Source organism: Spea bombifrons, chromosome 4, assembly GCF_027358695.1.
Source record: "Spea bombifrons isolate aSpeBom1 chromosome 4, aSpeBom1.2.pri, whole genome shotgun sequence".
In the NCBI taxonomy this organism is placed as follows: Eukaryota; Metazoa; Chordata; class Amphibia; order Anura; family Pelobatidae; genus Spea; species Spea bombifrons.
In genome coordinates this window covers 33,851,712-33,872,676 of record NC_071090.1, presented here as the reverse complement: position 1 = coordinate 33,872,676, position 20,965 = coordinate 33,851,712, and the positions used below count along the sequence as shown (strand labels likewise).

At 38.7% G+C, this 20,965-nt stretch overlaps 1 protein-coding gene across 1 annotated transcript in view; it reads right to left on the bottom strand.

Moving 5' to 3' along the window:
- HTR4 (5-hydroxytryptamine receptor 4) overlaps positions 1 to 20,965 on the bottom strand; it is an 83,859-nt gene that overhangs the window by 37,923 nt on the left and 24,971 nt on the right. The window lies entirely within an intron of this gene.

Here is a 20,965-nt window from a genome sequence, read left to right as displayed (position 1 = left end):
GTGACTTGAGTTCAGCAAGTTCACATTTTACAGAGCAGTCCATTGCTTTACAGACAACTCCTGAGTTACTTTTTGACAAATTAATGGAGCTTAATTCATGAGCAGAATTCAGTGAAAATTGTCCAGGAAGTTTGCATCAAGATTTTCATGAGTTCAGCTACTAAGGGCATCTTTAAGTCTACTACAACCTGCAGAGCTCCATAACCCCTTGTCATTTTAATGAAATTACTTTTTTTGCTTTTAACAAATACATTTTAGTCAATACAGATACATATTTTCTTCAGTTGTCCCTTGAGAACTAAGTAACTAATATGATTTTTCAAAAATGGTATGTAAACAAACCTGCGCATTTTAAAAACTAACAGTGTGAGTACAACCCTGATTTTAGGAAGATTATGAAGATTTGATATTGCATTACTGTTGATAACTCCGCTACCCAACTGACAGACCAAGTTCGCTGCCAAGGTGTCACACCTGACTCTCTCAAAACCAGTCTCTCACCAAATCCTGCCCACTTCACCTCAAAATCATCTCTCTATTCAGCCATTCCTCACACAAGAAACAAAAATAATATTAATCCACTCCCTTGCAATTTCTCACTGCAGCTAAATAAATCTTTCTCTGCTCTCTGTTGCTCATTTGTTGCCCCATTATGCCAATTTCTCCATTGGCATCCCATACCCTCCATGATCAGATTCAAACATTTGACCCTCACCTACAGAGCCCTCAAATCTGCACCCCCTATATATCTACCTTCCTATCCAAATACACCCCTAATTGACCCTTTATGACTTGGGTCTCTCTTCTACTGTAATTACTAGACTTGTGCATTCGTCTTCGGGCGAACATGGAAACGAACACGAAGAGTGCGTTTTCGTGTTCGTTCCGAAGACACGCCGAAGAGAAGACGGCGGCGGTAAAACGTAGGCGAAGACGAAGACACACACCACGAAGATCTTCGTGATTGTCTTCGTCTTCGTCTACCATTCCCCCCCCTTCATCTTACCTTGTCTTGGCGGCATCGCGGCAGTTCCCGGAAGTGGAAATCCGCAGGTTCGCCGTCACGGGTTACAGGGCAGTGCGAATGAGCCTATTGGTCGCCTACAGGGACCTCCTCTGGCATCAACCAATTGGTTGATGCCAGAGAAAGACCCTGCAGGTGACCAATAGGCTCACTCGCACGGTCTTTGTAGCCCCTGACAGCGAACCTATGGATTTCCGCTCCCGTTAACCCCTTCGATGCTGCGTTATCTAACGCAGCATCGAAGGGGTTAACGGGAGCGGAAATCCATAGGTTAAAGGGCCGTGCAAGCGACCAATAGGCTCACTTGCACGGCCCCTTAACCCTTTAAAAAAGTTAACCCCTAACTAATTGAACAGGGAGGGAGACCAGTGGCATCGGCAGTGCCGATGCCACTGGTCTCCCTCCCTGTACAGAGTTAAATGTCCGTACGAGCGACTTTATTGGTCGCTCGTACGGACATTTAACCCCGCACGGACTAACTAATTGAACAGGGAGGGAGACCAGTGACATCGGTCTCCCTCCCTGTTCAATTAGTTAAAGACCAGTGGCATCGGCAGGGTAAGTTGCAGCTGCAACTTACCCTGCCGATGCCACTGGTCTCCCTCTCTGTACAGATTTAAATGTCCGTACGAGCGACTTTATTGGTCGCTCGTACGGACATTTAACCCCGCACGGACTAACTAATTGAACAGGGAGGGAGACCAGTGGCATCGGTCTCCCTCCCTGTTCAATTAGTTAAAGACCAGTGGCATCGGCAGGGCAAGTTGCAGCTGCAACTTACCCTGCCGATGCCACTGGTCTCCCTCTCTGTACAGAGTTAAATGTCCGTACGAGCGACTTTATTGGTCGCTCGTACGGACATTTAACCCCGCACGGACTAACTAATTGAACAGGGAGGGAGACCAGTGGCATCGGTCTCCCTCCCTGTTCAATTAGTTAAAGACCAGTGGCATCGGCAGGGCAAGTTGCAGCTGCAACTTACCCTGCCGATGCCACTGGTCTCCCTCCCTGTACAGAGTTAAATGTCCGTACGAGCGACTTTATTGGTCGCTCGTACGGACATTTAACCCCGCACAGACTAACTAATTGAACAGGGAGGGAGACCAGTGACATCGGTCTCCCTGTCTCCCTCCCTGTTCAATTAGTTAAAGACCAGTGGCATCGGCAGGGCAAGTTGCAGCATTGGGGTTTTAAAACCTCAATGCTGCAACTTACCCTGCCGATGCCACTGGTCTCCCTCCCTGTTCAGATAGTTAAATGTCCGTACGAGCGACTTTATTGGTCGCTCGTACGGACATTTAATTAATTGAACAGGGAGGGAGACCAGTGGGATGTGCCGGGTAAATTGTAGCATTGGGGTTTTAAAAGTCTGCACGAGCGACCAACAGAGTCGCTCGTGCAGACTTTTAAAATCCCAATGCTGCAACTTACCCAGCAGATCCCGCTGGTCTCCCTGTTCTATCAGTTAATAAATGATAGAACAGGGAGACCAGCGGGATCTGCCGAACAATTACGGCACCAGGAGTATAACAGTCTGTACGAGCGACCCTATTGGTCGCCAGCAGGGGGCTCGTCTGCCATCAACCAATGGCAGACGAGCCCCCTGCTGACGACCAATAGAGTTGCTCATACGGACATTTAAACTCCTGGCGCCAGAGCGGCTTTAACTCCGTTTTAACCCCTTAACCGGGGAAAACGAAGAAAACCCGAGCACGAAGAATGTCCGCGAATATTCGCCCGAAGAGAAGACAGGACCAGGCGAATATTCGCGGAATACGAAGTTTTTTTTTTTGCCGAAGACGAGCACGAAGACGAACACGAAGAGCCCCCTGGTGCCCAAGTCTAGTAATTACCTCTTCTCACTCCCGTATTCAGGATTTCACCCATGTTGTACCCTTCCTGTGGAATTCCCTTCCACGTTTTGTGTCGTACGTGATTTTCAACTCCTTGAAATCCCACCTTTTCGAGAAGCATACAACCTTTCCAACTAACACTCTCAACCATCATCTTTATCAAGCCATCTGAAGAACCACAAACTCTACAGATCATCCAGACCCTATCAACTCATCCCCATCCAAGCAGTCCTCTCCCATTGTTTCACTACCCAATCAACCACCAACTAGATTGTAAGCTTGCAAGAGCAGGGCCCTCTTATCCTGTTTGTTATTGTGTGTGATTTTAAATTATTCCACTATAATTTTTAAATTAAGTATGGAATCTGTTGGTGCTATATAAATAAGAATGTAATGTAATAATGTACTGTAATGTTATACTGACTTGCAGGGGTTAAATTGTGACATTTTGTATTTTCACCCTCTTAGTAAGATGTGTATTAAGAACGACTCACTGTCTGGTCTATGTTTAAATGTTACTTGCCCAATCCCTGTGATGTGCATTTGCTATTGTTGTATGTGTGATGCGATTAGTTGGATGCTGATGTTTTCTGTGTAATCCGTTGCTATTACATTATGTGCTGATTATGTTAATCCTTTCCTGCTTCTTGTGTAAGTCAATTTCATCTCCACTGGTAAAGGGTTTATATAAACCACATCTGGTCCCAAAAAAAAGTGTGTTCTTTTGCATCCTAACTGGGGTGGTGGTACGGTTCTTTGAGAGGCCTTTACTCCCAAACCACTGCTTTACGGTGCTTAGAGCACCTTTACCCCGGGAACCAAAGTGGCTACACATCTTGTAGTCGGCTTTTACTACGAGGAAGTCGGTAACAACAGCCAGGGACACCCGGTAGACCCCCAGGCAGGGGTGTCAAATCTTCTCATTAATTTCAGAGGGAGCACTTTTCTGCCACTGATTGGCTGCTTAAGATGTCAATCAGTGACAGTAATACATCCACTGATTCCATTGGAAGTACTCTAATGCCACTGATTAACAAGTTATTATGCCAATCAGTGACAAGAAATTTTAGAAAGTATTTGAAAGAAAGTATTTTAGAAAGAAAGTGAAGAAAGTATTTGAGTAATCTGAAGGATAGAAGGGACAAAGGAAAGAGATTATAAAGTTATGTGTCTACAGCATAAATAGGATGGGTTAATATGCTTGGCAGGAAGTACAACTATTACAATTCCATAGCATATGAGCCATAATTTCTGACTTATTCGTTTTGATTGTCCTAGGAATATTGCCAAATACATTATAGATTTTCAAAATTAGTCTTTTCATTATGTTAAGTGCAAGGTGAAGAAAAATGAATTGAAAATTGAAAAAGTCAATGATAAATACAAATAGAAAAAAACAGTTGAATAGAAAAAGGTAAAAACAAAGAGGCTTATACATTATACATTAAAACACCGGTAAGACTTCTGAGAAACAATTCAATGGAGGTAGACAATAAAGGCTGATTAGACCCATTTGTGATGAGGATGTTGAATATTTTAGGATTACATTAGGTTCATTTCCGCTGATTTACCTATGATTAGTAAATTCATAGATAGCACTATGATCAGAGTAAACATGCAATAGAATAGCATTGACAATAAAGAATATGGCTAATATAATTTGCTTAATTTACATATGAAATATGTTGTGTAAAACCAGGCACTGCATGACAATAGGCCAAATCACACTATGCTATTTTACTATACAATACAAAATTACTTTATAAACGGCAATGTATATCTTGGGTACTAGAGACTTACAGGGACCATGGTTCCTGTAACCATATCATGGCTTTACTGGTTATTGCATTCTTAAGGGAAGATGTAGGTATTTTTTATCATTATTTCGTTTTTGTGAGAAATTTCAGTTTCCAGTTAAACAAGAAATTAAGGAGCTTGACATACTCAATTGTGAATTTAGGATCAATTAAAAAGTTAGGTTAGTAAATATCTGAGAACTATAAACTATATATATATACACATACACATTTATATATATAGGTGCATATATAATATATATATATATATATATATAAACACATATACATTTGATCTTGATGCTCATATAAAACAAAGAAAGAATCAAACTTTTTAATGTTCAGGTCTCAAATTTCAAGGTTATTAACTAAAGTTCTTGTTTAACCCTTTAAATGCTGGGGCCAGGATACATTTTCCCCCATAGGAGGCTGGGACTATTTCCATACTTTTTAGATTTAGGAGCCCTGCAATTGCGAGCTTACAATCTAGTCAGTGGTTGAGGGGACGAGACAATATGAGAGGACTGCTTTGGATGGGGATGAGTTGATCGGGTTGCGATGATGTGTTGAAGCTGTTTGTTCAGATGGCTTTGATTAGGATGATGGTTGGGAGCACTGTAAAGGAATGTTGTACGCTTCCCTGAACAAGTGGGCAGAAAGTCTGACGGAACGGGGAAGGGAATTCCACAGGAGGGGAACGGCACAGGTGAAGTCCTAAATACTGGAGCGGGAAGAGGTAACAACAGTAGAAGAAAGCTGCAGGTCGTGAGAGGAGCGAAGAGGGCGGGTAGGGGTGTATTTGGATAGGAGGATAGAGATGTAAGGTGGTGCCGAGTTGTTGAGGGCTCTATAGGTCAGGGTCAGAAGTTTAAATTTGATTCTGAAGGGTATGTGGAGCCAATGAAGCGATTGGCATAGTGGAGCAGCGGATGAGGAGCGGCAGCAGAGAAAAATTAATCTAGCTGCAGTGTTGAGGATCGATTGAAGGCGGGAGAGACCAGTTAGTAGGGAGTTGCAATAATCCAGGCGGGATATCCCTAAGGAGTCGATTAGTAATTTGGTGGTATCTTGCATGAGGAAAGGGTGGATTACGGAGATGTTTTTCAGGTGGAGGCTTCAGGTTTTGGTGAGGGACTGGATGTGAGGGATGAAGGAGAGAGCAGAGTCTTGGTCTGTTGGTTGGATAGTGGAGTTATCAACAGTAATAGAGATGTCAGGATGGCGGGATTACCATGAGTTCGGTCTTAGAGATGTTGAGCTTTAGGTAATGGGACACCATCCATGATCCAATTCCTGATAGACAGTCAGTGAGGCTAGTTAGATGAGAGGGGTAAAGGTCAGGAGCAGAAATATAGAGTAGGGTGTCATCTGCATATAGGTGGTATTGGAAACCAAGGGAAGAAGTGTAGATGGAGAATAGCAGAGGCCCAAGAACTGAGCCTTGAGGAACAACAGTAGATAGCTGTAGGGGAGAGGAGCAAGTTCCAGTTTCTGATATGAAAACTGTCATATGATATTCTTACATAACTGGAAACACATTGGAAACATTGAACATTCTTTGTCTCCTAAGAAGGATAGACTTGCTGACATCCTGACCGAATGGTGTTAAGATATTACTATTGTTGTTCTGTTGTCATCATGTTAATAAAGACTTTGGCCTGTATTAACCCCAACTGATGTCTTTATTTAGGGGAATGGCAAAATTAGAAATTTTCTCTGGCTGTTTATTGATTTATGTATCACAAATGGATCATTTTCTAAGGAACAGGAAACAGTATTAATATAAAGTGAATATGTGTATGAAGCAAGGAATGAGATTGCACTAAACATTGATTTAGTCTTGGAGTAAGTGGTATATATGGATTGATAATTATGCGCTGTAAATCAATGTTTTTTTTCCAGTAACTGTTAAAATGTCACTTACGTGGAACACTTACATGTCATGACCACACTCACACATGACAGATAAACTTGACTAATTGACACAATAATTTAGCAGGTATAAGTCATTGTGTAAGGATGGAAAAACACTGCAAAACCGTTTTAATATATTTTAATAATCCATTTAAATCAAATAATTCACCCTAAGCTCTTCTTTCCCAATTTGGCCATTTTTCATGATGTAAAGAGACCTTAATTGGACCTTGGTCTCATGTTCAAGTCAGGATAGTTATATTCCTAAAATTATATAGGACAATGAAAGCTTCAATGTAATGTAATGACAATGAAACAAATATTTAGCCATGTCATTTATTGTCTGGCTACAGAAAAATCTCCATTTGCCCAGCTCAGATGGCACATTATAAGTTTCAAAACACCATATGATTTTGGAATCCTATACAAAATGCGAGCTAAGAAGCCCCTCAAAGAGGTGAGGTACATGTTGGTAAGGCGTTTGTTATAAGCACAATTAAATATGTTTCAAAAACTTTTGAACCATTTAAGAAACAGTTACACGATAAAACTAAGTTGATTCATTAGCCAAGTGGTTCGTCCTGTTAAGGTTTACCTGTACATCCAGCCCTTTTTTACAGCGACACCCTGTACGCTAATGACAGACTGGAGTCTCCCATATCAGCAAAAACGAGCATCGCTGGATTTCAGCCAACAAATTGTTTGTGACGGCACTTGCTGGTACACTCTGATTGCTACCCCTGCTGGCTGATCATACACATTGCAATCAGCAATGCAAGGCGATCGAGCCATGCTTGCTGATTACAAAATCATCAGTGCAGGAGAGAACATAAGGAGGTGAGTGAGAAACAAAGGTTCTCTCTTCACAAGAAATGGAAAAAGTAAAAAAAAAAAAGTATCTTTGTAAACAAAAGTGCTCTGACATCCTATGGTCCTAGCACCACAAGTAAAAAATTATATTAAAAAAACCCTTGATGAGACCAGATTAAAAAAGAACCTTGGTACAGAAGGGGTTAATAAATAGTGAATAAACTCCTATAAATATTATGCCATCATTATGTGTAAGTTTCTCGTTGTCAATTGAAAAATCACTTTTACCATTATATTATTTTATTTTTAACGCATCTTTAATATGTTTGCTACAATATCAGTGAAAACCATATTGATACTTTTGATAATTTTCCCGCATCAATGGAAAGAGTTGACTTGCAAGTGTTTAATGAAGACATGCTGTGAAGACAAAGCGGTGAGAAGCCGTAGAAAAGCTTATGATTATAGCAAAGCAGAAGCAGTCCTTAACTCCCACACAGGTTACAGCTTCTATACCCGTGCTACAGAAATAGGATGTACGGAGAAATGATTCTTAACAGAATGCATCTGTCACTACACATCTCTTTTGAATTTTAAGACTGTGTTCTTTCACCCAACATGACTAATTATATCATTATTACAGATAAATGTTACTGCAAATAGACACAGTTACGTGATGCAAGAAAGGGTTATATACATATATCTAAAAGTTAAAAAGAAAAAAATTATATATTTTTTTTGTGAATATACATAGGACATCTGAGTTATGAATTTAAAAAAACCATAAACCTTGGAGAAAGACTAAGAGCTATTGGATACGATAGATACATTAGTTGCAGTAACAGGTTCTAGCATAACTAGTTATTTATAGAAATCTAGGTACAGAGGAAAAAAATAATCAATAAATTCTAATACAGGCTTACTATTTTGTTTGCTATTACTTTCAATCATTTAATCAGATCCTTAACATAAACATACAATGTCCCTCTGTTCATTGTTTAGTCCCTTATATGGTATATGGCAAAAAGCCTTCTACTAGATAAATAATAGGATGTCAAACATATGTATTAACCCCTTAAGGACAATGGGCAGTCCCAAAACCCATTGAAAACAATGCATTTTGAGCCCGTACATGTACGGGCTTTGTCATTAAGGGGTTAAATATTGCAATACTAAACTGAGACATTGCCGTGTCTAAGCTGCCATGTACAATAATGGAAGAAAACATATAGGAAATTTCGCAATGCCCTTTATACTGATACTTATACAATATTGACTTATCTTATAAAGGTGGTATATATGCATTGAAATTTCATTTGAACAGTCATCAGTTCAAATAATATTTTAGCCTTGAATCCATTTATCCTATGAGATATGAGCGACAAATCTAACCTTGCTTTTTTCTGATCTATGCAGCAGATACAAACAAGTGACACACAATTGACAAAACAGAAATAGAGGATATGACGGCTTCAACATGGCCACATAAGTTTGTAAGGCTTAAAGATGGGTGACATATACTGAGCTGTTTTGGCAAAAAAAAAATTTTAAAGGTAATTTAAAAACTCACTTTTCTTATTAAACACGTTAACAGAAAGTATGGACAAAGGATTTTTGGCGCCCCACTAGAAAATTCATATTGTAAGTTTTAAATTAATGAAATACTACTACCGTATTTGCTCGATTATAAGACGACCCCAAATCTTAATATTAATTTAGGAAAAAAGAAAAAGCCTGAATATAAGATGACCCTATAGGAAAAAAGTTTTACCAGTAAATGTTAATTCATTTAAACTATTTTTTTAAGAAAAGCTATGATTGAGAAAAATATTTTGGTTTTATTTCCTTCTATTTTCCAACCTGCCCCCCAGTTATGCACATCTGCCCCAGAAATGCCTTATACCCCCTATATGCCACTGTGCCCCATGATATGCCTTTTAACCCTCTAAATGCCACTGTGCCCCATGATATGCCTTTTAACCCTATATGCCACTGTGCCCCATGATATGCCTTTTAACCCTATATGCCACTCTGGCACTTAGAGGGTTAAAAGGCATATTATGGGGCAGAGTGGCATATAGGGAGGTTTAAGGCATTTCAGGAGGCAGAGTGGCGTATAGAGGGTTAAAAAGGCATTTCTGGAGGCAGAGTGGCATTAAGGGGGTTAAAAGGCATTTCACAGAGCACCCTGCCTCCTGCTGCGGGGGATCTGGATCTTAGTCGTCTCATAGTCAGACTTTGAGGTCTGATTATAAGACGGCCCCAATTATAAGACGAGGGGTATTTTTCAGAGCATTTGCTCTGAAAAAAAACTGGTCTTATAATCGAGCCAATACGGTATTTTTAATGGAACATTTACCTAATGACATCCTAAAGCAGAAACGTCCTTATATTTGCAATGACCCACTCATTAGTTTATGTTACTTTCACTGTGGACTTGCAGAAAATATTGTGCAAATACTAAAACCCAAATAAAGTTTTTCTTTGATATCCACCACCAGCTTGCTTTAAAAAATGATGGCCTCTAAGAGAAAAAAATGCCTCTCACATTTCTCAAAAATGCCATTTTTCACAGACAAATCACTATGTTGAATGTCTTAATTTGCAAAAGGGAAATGTATTCTCTACAAAAAAAGCAGTTCAGTCGTTCGAAAGCTAAGTAAAATCCATCTTGTCACAGCATTAACGGCAGACTCTTGCTCGCCAATTAAACCGAAGGAAGTACAAAAGGTTAGACATTTTTCCTTGCACATGAAAAAAAATCAGCTTTCTTTTCCTTGCCTATGTTAAAATAACACTACTAACCTAAAATAATGTTACAGGCAAAAAAAAGGTTGTTTCAGTTATTATAGATGAAAGTCACTATTTTTTTCCCTAGCATATTTCATTCCAAAAGAACATTTTTTCTGCGCTGCAATGTTCTCTATGTTTGGTAAGGAACTTTTTACAGCGTTTCATTAAACCGAATGAAAGAAAAACAAAGCAACAAAGAAATCTGGCATACCACTTGCAAATAATTAATCAAAGTGTCTTTATGGAAAAACAAATAAATAATATTGTTTAACTCCTCATGAGAATTTTGGAGATTATCCATAATTAAAAAAAAGAGTTTTAGGAAAATTAGTTTGAGTTTGCTGAAAATGTTGCTTAGCATTGTCAAATGAGCTTATACTTTTGGAATGGATTTTTTTTTAACTCATTGAGAGCCAGAAACTTAACCATACACAATGTACTGCTCCTACTCCAAAAGTCAAAGGGATAAATAGTTGTGTTATATGTTGGTAAAAAATGTGTACATTGTGATCAGAGGTTACCTTTGCTTTTCAAATATATGAGTAACATTTTTCTATGGGAAGTATAGCAATTCACTGTCCATGTTAATCAGGCGGGGTGTACCCAGCCACATGGCCAAGTGTCCTACCCAATACTAAAATAAACTGCAGAGTGATGGCATAGACGTCATGCCTAAAGCTGATATTAACCTCAATACCAGATAAAAAAACTGATTTCAACTATGTAGTCTGCTCATTTTTGAGTATGAACCTAGACATAATTGGTTCTTCCTCTTGTCTTAGACTCAGGATATCCATGTTTAAATTCTCTCACTGTATTAACATCCACCGCTTTTGCTAAGGCATTCTGAGCTAAGGTCATCAGGGCCAATCCTACCATATAGACAATCAGGTTGGCACTGTCTTGATAGGGGCCCCTTCCTTGAAGTTCAAACTTATGTTAATGGTATAGGGGATCCCATAAATATAGTTTGAGAAGTCTGTAGATAAAGACAGAAGTCCTTAGGCCAGCACTACTGATAATAAATGTGTGATGCTAAGTCAGCATGACCATAAGTAGGTAGGAAGGGCACAGATAATTTGAAAGATCTCCGACCATCTTACTGCCCCTATTGTGAGAAGAATGGGCTGTCCACAGAATAGCTGCCTGCTGGGCCTCTGATGACACAACTCTTTATTCTTGTTCCCTTGCTGCCTGTGAATATAAGGACAAAGGATGCTATGTTAAAAAACTAGAAAATCTCATAATGCACTGAGTAGCAGGTAGACACAGCAGGCAGCTCTTCTTTAAAATAAATGAGGCTTTTGTTGTTGGTTTTGCTTGAAACATGTATCCTCGGTAAGCTAAAAACCAAATAGACTGCAGTGTTTTTTCAACATGTAATTCATCTTGACTGTTCATGTATACGCAAGTATTCTGCAAACCATTCTGCTCGGTGTCAGAAAGCATAATAATTGATTTAGTAAAGTGGACTCCTTGAAGTTCCTGCTATCCAGCCTTATCTGTCCCAATAACACATAAGCAAATGCCCCCTTTAATCTCACAAAAATGCAGTATCTCATTAATTGTTGGGTATTTGGGGGGGGGTTAGCGATGAGCGTGATGTATAATGTATAATGTCTTATAACCTGTTCCAGCTCTTGTCCAGGAGCTCTCTAGTGCCATATGCACCAAGTTAACCCTATTCCATATTCGCTGTCATGATCCATTAGACTCTGATACAATGGTTAGGTCCCTAGCAACACTACGCATGCATTGATATCTTTAATATTATTCATGCATACAAGCTGGACCCCTATTGACTTTCAATTTTTGTTGTTGCAATTTTTATGATCTGCCAGTCTGTCTATATGAACATAAACTAACATATTATATAATAATATATAAAACAACAATATAAAAACAGTACTGTATATCTGTCTGGTCCTCTCCCTCTTTCTTCTCAATTATTTTTTCTAATCTTTCCTTCATTCTTTTGTCTCATTTCTATTTTTCTCTCTGTAACGGGAACCAGGAGGTCTACAGGGACATCCCTGTCAGTTGTTCCCGCCTTTTTAGCAAAAGACAGAAACAAGATGGGTAGTGAAAATATAATAACAGGATAACTGACATTTTGGTCAATTTTGTCCTGTTATACTATCCTTTCATTATTTCTCACCCATTTCTGTTTTTCTCCCCACTATTTTCTTTATTGTTTTTCCCCCTTTCCCTCCATTTTACCAATTTCTCCTATCAGTTCACTCCTTTTCTCTCTTCTTTATTCTATCTTTCATGCAGTTCGTATTGTGTCTCTAGTTTCTAGTCTCTCCCATCCTTTGCTCTCTTTCTCTTCTCTGTCATTTCACTTTCTCTCACACCCTTTCTCTTTTCTTACATCTCCCTCCCACCCTTTCTCCACTCACTAGTTTCTAATGTGCTGCATTTATTAGCCGCATTTATTATTAAATATTATCCACAACTGCTTTCTATCAACCGGTGTGATAAACTAAGTGATAAATGAGCTAGGGGTAGTGGGGCCTGAAGCAAATTAATACCTATGAAGCCCAACACCACTTTGATGATATTACTAAATTGCTTAAGTTTCAGTGTTGTTTTTCTGAAAGGGCTGTTGAATGGTCATACAGGTTGCCAACATTTGCATGATTCACGACTATACGAATGGTTTACATATAAACATTTTAGCTCTTTTCACACAGTGGTAAAGGGCATTCCAAATGGCAGAGCCTGGTGTGATTACCCCAGTTCCCTTATTCATTTGACGGCCTTGTATTTGGAATTTATTTAAGTACAGTCAGTTGGAGAGAAATAAACATTTCATCCAAACAATTCAATTATGCAATATGAAAGGCCAACCCTGGTAATGTGTCCTCCACGAAGGGCTTATACAGTGGACCTTGTTTTATTAGCTAATAATGCTCAAATGCACTCTTTGGTTCCTAAAACACTATCTTATGACTTTAATAACAATTTTTACTATTTACAAAACTGAAAGTTTTGCAAGAATAACTACTTACCAAGAAGATGGGGATGATGTTGACTAAACACAGGTATACTTTATACATTTCCAGTCGCTATAAAAAAACATGCTCAATTTCCATTTAGTCACACAAACACTTAAGCCAAACGACTGTACATTGAATTAAGAGTCAAGAATGTCTTTTGCAGAAGCATCTGTTTCATCCGGGGAAAAAATGCAAGCCATGATTCCATATGAATACAGGCAGAAGTTAAAAGAACAAGCATCTACCGCACAAGAGGTTTTAGAGTGCCTCCATTACTCCCCAAATCCCCGTCTGATTACTACAGATTAAACGAGTGTGAGCAGATGACTTGAACTGGAACTGCATGATTTATGGCAAATAATCAACATTGTGCATAACTGTCAAAAAGTGAACACCATAAAATGAAGCATGCATAAATTAAACAAGTGTTGTTTTACTATGCAATGAAATGAGTTGATCTGCACGGTTTCTCGGACTCCAGTGTTAAACCCATGAGTACAGCAACTGAGAGGAAAGGATTTTTGGAACCCACAAATCATTTTAAATACGTAAACATAGTAACAAAGCATTTGGAGGCAGATAAGAACCATTCGGTACATCTAGTCTGTCTGGTTTTTTCCTACTCAAACTTGAATTGGTCCTTGCTCTTGTTTTAGATTTAAGTTAGTCGTATGTCATGCATTTTTATATTCCCTTACTATATTATCCTTTTCCACATTTGCTAGGTGGCTTTTCCACTTATCTACCCCTCTCAGTGAAGTAAAAGCAAGTAAAGTCAAAGTCTAGTACCAAAAAAATATATACATTATTACGTTCTAATGAATAGCTAACATGAAGTTAGTCATAATAATGTTTTATATACAATGTATGCATTTCATATTGTATATAACAACACAGAAACGAACAAGATGCATATTAAGTAATGTTATGTTTTCACATTTCTGGTAATAATGATACATGTACAATATTATTAACACCCACCATCATCACTTTATTATTTTCAATTTTGAGGACATCTACCAGTGGTTCCAGTTTACAGTATCAGGCCCTGCTTGTGTTTACTTGTTGCTTATTCTAATACGGCAACTATTATAAAGGTCTGGTGACCTGACAACATTGAAATTCTTGTCATAACTACATTAGTGATATCCTATGGTCTGCTAGTCACACTTGATTATGCCTGTTCCTTATGTGTGACAGTAACAAATTAAGCAGTGTTTGTATACCTACTGCTCCTGGCATTTACCTAAGAACTACAGTTTCCGGATTTTCTTGATGAGTAGCCTGTAGTGGTCATCTGAATATATTGCAGTCCTTTTTAATGTATGTTGCTATCTGTCATGGTCTTGTGTCATTGAACCTGCTCTAGGTTTTTTCAAGCTTTTAAATGGACATTTTTGGATGTTTTGTGCTATGACTCCTGCTAAGTGCATTTTCCCTACACAGGGTACCTTAACTACTAAATGTCTGGCCCACCCTGGTGATTGCAATATGATTAAAAGATGGAAACTACTATCCAGAAGCCCAACCTTAGTGTGAAGCAAAGAGGCCAGCTGCCCTAGGAGCAGAATTGGCTTACGGGCCCACAGAAGATGTCCCTTGGGCCCTCTCAGCAACCACCATAATCTGGCGAATGTCTATGCAGCTACCAGCACAGATCTCCCCACTGTTTCCTTATAATCTCCTGTTGAAGGCTACATGGTGTATGATGTCATATCCCAGCTCCCAGCAGGAGGTGGCACACAGACGAGAAAGGGTTAGGGGAGAGGACCATGCCAGTAGCAGAACACAACTGCTGACAATAAGGTATGATTGGAGTAGGTGGGGGACATCATCTTGTTTAATAACAGGTCTAAATACACACAATAGGGCTTAATTTCATGAGGTGAGAGGAAATATTTTATCTCATAGAAGGACTTAGCACAGAAACATCACAAGGTATCTAAGTTGCATAACGTTTTCATTTGATATTTCAATGTTTTTTTTTAATAAAAAGTAAAATATTCTTAATTCCACACATTTTCAGATAATGAGGAATAAACGTGAACCTAAGAAATGTATATTTATTAAAAAAAAGACTGCAACATGCACATCTTTATTTTTCAATAAAAATCATAACATGACTTGTCTGGAAATAGAAAATGTAATCCAGTTATTGGTAATCAGTGCAAGCTGTTGCAATCAGCAGTTGGCTATAATCAAGTCAAGTTGTGTTATGATTCGAGGTACAGTTTTTCACATAAATGTTATTACAGAATAAGACTCCATAATATATAGTGATTGCAAATGTATATGAATATATAAAAGACACTCAAAAGATATTTATACTAAATGACATACCCAGTAGTTTGTAAAAATAGCATAAAGATGAGATTGTAGCCATGCAGAAAAAAAAGTGGTTTTCATCTCAATTATAATTATTGTATCTGTCAGTTATGATAACCCCAAGGAATTCCATGGGATTTGCCTGGAGGTTCCAAGAACCATAGCTTTCCTTTAATAAGTAAAATGATCCACGTAACACAAACCTGAAAACATTGAAGATAATAAATCACAGTCTTTAACACATTTTCCTTTCCTACTTTTATTCACAGCAATTACTGTTTTTTTTTTCTTTTTAGTACCTCGTACAACAAGATGAACAGCTGAGTTAAGGGGATGAATACATCATTTAGTAGAACTTTGTTTATTTTGCTGACATTTAATACTCCGTTAACTTGACGACGTTAAATAAAACCATGGTGCATAAAGAGAATGCGTACCCACATCTGAGGTATTAAAAAACAGGTATTAAATGTCTTCAGTACAAATTTAAATAAAAAATATAATTTGGAAAATTGCATGAATTTAGATTAAGCAAATATATTATCGTTGAAGAGGTAATATGTACTTCACTGTAAAGCAAGCTGAAAAACTGGTCAGAGGGACAATGAAGAGTGACGGTAGCCCCCACTTAATGGATTTTTGTGCAACGATTCTAATGTGCTTTTTCGCATAATTTTTAGTTTAGTTTAACTTGAATATTTTACTAACTTGGTTTCTAATAACAATGGACATTTTTTGAATAACGTGAAAAGTTTCCAGCAGCTCTCCCTTGGAGGAGGAAAGGACAGGTCTTGTTGGTAATGCTTGACCGGTTACGTGGGGGGGGCAAAGGCATACCAGCAAATAGAGGCGTCAGTGGGAAGATCCCAGGCAGGGAGTGTGTGGTGCACGGTACTAGAGGACTGCATTGGGAGGCGGGTTTCTTTGGGGTTTACTTATGTATTTATTCATGCTTTTAGATTTACCATGTGATACAAAACAAGAAAGCAAAAGTTATTTCTGTTTAGGTATTGAGTCAAATAATATGTACCCATTAATACCGCATTTAATGAAACATAAAGATTTTGAAGACCTTGTAAAATTCTTATTTTAACATCAAACCATCCATTTTTATGAAAGATACCAGGAAAAGATCCTTGCCCCTTTCCTTTTTTCCCAGGGTTAAGACCCAAAGATATGTAAACTATAGGATTGTGTCCCTACATTGATCTTCTGCATTTTTATCTTCTTTTCTATTCCTTCCAATCTCCAAACTGCTCTGACAGCAGCCCATAAAGTATTGTTAGAGCATGGGAACTGTTCAATAGCAGCTGGTGCAAAGAAAAAAAAAACCTGACATTCTTATTGTGTGGGAGGCATAACAAAATCTGAATCTAAAATTAATTTTAAGAAATAAAACCCCTGACTCAACTACTTAAGTTTAAAAGGTCAATTTTCCACTCCCAACAAATTAAGATATTTACCAAAAATACACAGTAGTGATGTATAAAGAGAATGGAGATTGGTGAGCTTTTCAGATGTCTTACGGAGATTCATTACATTTCAGTCTATTCTCTTATTTAGTCTTTGAACACTGACAGCCATTCCCATAGCATTACGAACACCATTCTCCTTCTGTTCTGGCAATACATGCTAAATATTGCATACAATTCTTTAATAATAATAATAATAATAATAATCATAGACATCATAAGCACTAGGATACTATGGCTGGTAGACATCTTACATTGTAGTAGATATTCTGTAGTAACACTGATATATTTTCCTGGTCTGTATAACCATACCTAGGAACAGGGGCGTAACTAGAAACCTCAGGGCCCCGGTGCGAGAATCTGTTAAGGGCCCCCCCAACCCCCAACCCATTTATCCCTTTCTCACAATCTACCCTCTCCCTCCCTACCCCCCTTCTCACAATCTACCCTCTCCCTCCCTACCCCCCTTCTCACAATCTACCCTCTCCCTCCCACCCCCCTTCTCACAATCTATCCTCTCCCTCCCTACCCCCCTTCCTCACGATCTACCCTCTCCCTCCCTACCCCCTTCTCACAATCTATCCTCTCCCTCCCTACCCCCTTCTCACAATCTACCCTCTTCCTCCCTACCCCCCCTTCTCACAATCTACCCTCTCCCTCCCTACCCCCCCTTCTCATGATCTACCCACTCCCTCCCTACACCCCCTTTTGTAGGTCACTTACCGTCAACTCCTGTGTTGGGAGCGTGAGGCGTCTGTCTCAGGTGTCGGCGCTTCACTGCTGACCGCCGGCATATGACGTCATATGCAGGCCCTCAGCGTGAAGCGCCGGCACCCAAGACAAACGCCTCACGCTCCCAACACTGCACTCTGGGCAGCGCTGAGGCAGGCGGCGGTGGTGACTGCGGCAGGTGCAGCGGCGGGGAGCAGAGGCATCCTGGATTTCTGTCAGTCAGGGGGGCCCAAGAGTTGCCGAGCGGTTGTTTTCAGCAACCGCTCGGCACCCCTTGGGCCCCCCTGACTGGCAGAACTCCAGGGCCCGGTCGCAGTCGCGACCCCTGCGACCCCGGTAGTTCCGCCACTGCCTAGGAATTCTCTAGGTTCCAGCAGAATGTGTCTCATAGATGGTAAGCCTCTGGTAAGGTCTACCTGAAATACTTTTTTTATTGTATACCAGCTGCTGTGAGCTGTACAGAATGAGGGATTATTTACACTACATTTTCTCTCTTTTTTATTGAAATTTTGAAATTTATTTTAACTGCTCAGAGTAAAGAAAACATTACCAGAGGGCAGTATAAGGATTTGCTGAGCTAAATAGAGTCATTGTAAGACTTACCAACATAGCTATGCATTACTGAAGACCCACTCCAGCAATATTCTCCTTCTAGAACAACTAAGTCCAAACTTCATAATGCACAGCTAATATAGAGAGATTTATGCAGGCATTTAACTACAGTACTATCTATACCCTTCTAACACAAGAACTTTGACAGGACTGTGCCTTTCTAATGCATGGCTTATTTGATGTGATGGAATGTTTCATACCCGCTCCCTTCAACTCATGGTTTAATGACATAACATAACCCTAAGGTCAGACTTTTCTACTGTACTACCATCAAATTTGCAAGATTGCAAGCATTTGAGAACCTGTACAAATAGTCTAAGGACCACAAGATTGATTATTAAAATATGCTCATTATGTTTCTTAATATTAGAAGACACTAATATTGTGATGCTCTACATGAGATAATCTGTACACATCCTTCATGTCTTTTTCCTTGATATTACCACATTTTACTATACATCTCATTCTAACGCTGCAAGAAGAAATCATAGTCTACCAATGGAAATAATAAATGTAATAATTATGGCCACATTGTGCCTAATAATAAAGACAGTTGCCTTTTCTGACAACCAGAAAAAGTGGGTCTCTTGTCAATCCTTGTTATTTTGAGAACTGGTATAATAGGTGCACTATGTAGTCTTTTGGAAAGCAGGTGTCCATTAATGAATATAGGTCTTAATGAGATTTGTAGACCGTTTTTCTGCATTCATATTTTGTAGTTAAGTGACAATATTATAAATGGCTGATTCTTCACTGTGGGAAACCTATAAGTTTCTTTTTCAATACAAGTTAACCTATTTATAGATACCTTGTTTAGGCAAACCATGCATCGCATTACCAGACACAGTGTAGAAAACACACAAAAAAACATAATTATCCCCCATCGTTTTCCTTCAAAATCCAAACCAAATAATAAAAAAAGAGATGGAAACATTTTATTTAAAGCTCCCATCCCCTTAGCAAATTTATCTGATACATATGGTCATTCATGTGCACATGTAGATTGTGCATGCATCCCATGTAGATGATCCACATAAGAACAGATCACATTTGATAATCATGCTAACAGGACAAAATATAAGTAGAAAATACACATATCCACAAGTGTGCCATGCTTCTTGCCCCTCTTGTGCGACAGATTTTAGTTAGATTTTAGGGGGGCATCTGTGTCATCACAACACCTGCAAGGGAGCAGGGATCAGGGGATCTCATAATAAATCAGTGTCAGTGGTTACCATGGTGGCAGGTGCCAGCAATATATCTTCTACGTAGCTGGCATTCTGAGGGCTAAGAGGAATACGTAATGTATTGTAAGCATTACATAACGTGTTGCATACAGTAATTTTGTTCCAGAAAACTGGAATTTGTTTTTGTTCCAGAAAATGTCCTCCATGTACAGACCTGGGGGTTGCCATTGTAGGTAGTTTTGACATTAATGAAAGAGCTCCTACTTATAGTAGAATAGTGTTTACTAACAATTAATATTATTAGCCCTTGATGTACACTATATGAACAAAAGTATGGTGACACCTGATCATTACACCAACTGGGACATTATACAAGCAAGGTCTATAAAAACATGGTTGGATGAGGTTGGTGTGGAAAAGCTTGACTGGCCTGCAAAGAGCCCTGACCTCAACCTCATAGAAAATCATTGGAATGAACTGGAATGGAGTTTGCGAGTCAGGCCTTCTCTTCCAACATCAGTACCTGACCTCACAAACTCTCTACTGGACGAATGGACAAAAATCCCCAAAGAAACACTCCAAAATCTTGTGGAAAGCCCTCACAGAAAATCAGAAGCTGTTATAGCTAACTACATATTAATGTCTATGTATTTATAATGCAATGTCATAAACATCCCTGATGGTTTAATGAACAGGTGCCCCATTACTTTTGTCTATAAAGTGTATGTCTAGTAGATTGGTCTAAAAAATGAGCTAAAACACACATACAATTAAGACAAATATATGTATACAATTCCTGTTTAAAGTCCGTGTAATTTCCTGCACAATAAGCAAAATAAGTAGCGTATATCTCCATCACAAAAAAAAATGGAGGTATTAAATGGGTGATTATTAATGGAATGCAGTAAATGAATGATAAGGCATGTTCCAAAACATAAAACATTTGTTAAAATAACTCTCCATTACATGATTGTGGTTAGGTTATATCGCTTTCAGATATTTCATTAGTCTGGAATTTAATTGAAAATCAAAAGCCTGAACAGGATTAAAAGTTTCATAAAAATACAGTTAGCATTATTCAAATTGTATACTTATGTACATATTAGTCAAATGCACCATTTATTTTCAAGGATTTTTAACAGGCGTGACATTTTTTTTCAGCGCCTTTCAGATTCATGAATAAAAGGTTAATGCCAGTTCATATTCCATATAAAATGTCAAGGTAACATAATCCCATTACCCATGTGACATATTAATCTATCATGTGCAAAATATTTATTTTAATATATTATGTTTTGGTTCTCCAACATGTTGAGGGACTTGATGATATGTAGTGTTATTATATTTCTTTTTTACACCTTGCTGGTTGGTTTTTAGCATCAAACTTCAAGAAATGGGATGCCTGAACCAATAATTAAAGGGGTCATGACTGCAGCTATGTTTGG